We start from the raw sequence: 1,505 nt of genomic DNA on the forward strand, positions 1-1,505 counted from the left end.
CCGAGTTACACCAGGAGCGCACAATCCCTCCATCAGTGCTCAGACTGTCCGCAATAGGCTGAGAGAGGCTGAACTGAGGGCATGTGGGCCTGTTGTAAGGCAGGTCCTCACCAGACATCACCGGCAACAACGTCGCCTATGGGCACAAACCCACCGTCGCTGGACCAGACAGGACTGGCAAAAAGTGCTCTTCACTGACGAGTCGCGGTTTTGTCTCACCAGGGGTGATGGTCGGATTCGTGTTTATCGTCGAAGGAATGAGCGTTACACCAAGGCCTGTACTCTGGAGCGGGATCAATTTGGAGGTGGAGGGTCCGTCATGGTCTGGGGCGGTGTGTCACAGCATCATCGGATTGAGCTTGTTGTCATTGCAGGCAATCTCAACGCTGTGTGTTACAGGTAAGACATTCTCCTCCCTCATGTGGTACCCTTCCTGCAGGCTCATCCTGACATGACCCTCCAGCATGACAATGCCACCAGCCATACAGCTCATTCTGTGCATGATTTCCTGCAAGACAAGAATGTCAGTGTTCTGCCATGGCCAGCGAAGAGCCCCGATCTCAATCCCATAGAGCACGTCTGGGACCTGTTGGATCGGAGGGTAAGGGCTAGGGCCATTCCCCCCAGAAATGTCCGGGAACTTGCAGGTGCCTTGGTGGAGGAGTGGGGTAACATCTCACAGCAAGAACTGGCAAATATTGAGCAGTCCATGAGGAGGAGATACACTGCAGTACTTAATGCAGCTGGTGGCCACACCAGATACTGACTGTTAAATCCACCCCCCCCCCCTTTGTTGAGGAACACATTATTCCATATCTGTTAGTCACATGTCTGTGGAACTTGTTCAGTTTATGTCTCAGTTGTTGAATCTTGTTATGTTCATACAAATATTTACACATGTTAAGTTTGCTGAAAATAAATGCAGTTGACAGTGAGAGGACGTTTCTTTTTTTGCTGAGTTTAGGAACCTTTAAAGAACAGACAAAATGTGTTTTAGAAACTGTCATGGTCGTGAGGAGAGACGGACCAAGGCGCAGCGTGATTGGAGTTACACATCTTTATTTTAGTGAAACTTAAACAAACCAAGAAACAAACAACGACCGTGAAGTACCGTAGTGCTACATGCACTCACTCAAAACAATATCCCACAAAGCAGGTGGGAGAAAGGGCTCCCTAAATATGATCCCCAATTAGAGGCAAAGATTACCAGCTGCCTGTAATTGGGAACCATGCCAATCAGCAACATAGAAAATAACTGACTAGAACACCCCCCTAGTCACGCTCTGACCTAAACCATAAAGTACCGAGGGCTCTCTATGGTCAGGGCGTGACAGTACCGCCCCCCCAACCTCCCCCCCAAAGATGTGGACTCCAGCAGCAAAACCTGAAACTAAATGGGGAGGGTGGGGGGGGTGACTAGTGTCGGTGGCGGCTCCGGTGCGGATCGTAGCCCCCAACCACGGATCCGGCCATGGAGCTGGGTTGGATGCCGCGCTCTGACTGGG

This window comes from Salvelinus alpinus, chromosome 14 (genome assembly GCF_045679555.1).
Source record: "Salvelinus alpinus chromosome 14, SLU_Salpinus.1, whole genome shotgun sequence".
NCBI classification, from domain to species: domain Eukaryota; kingdom Metazoa; phylum Chordata; class Actinopteri; order Salmoniformes; family Salmonidae; genus Salvelinus; species Salvelinus alpinus.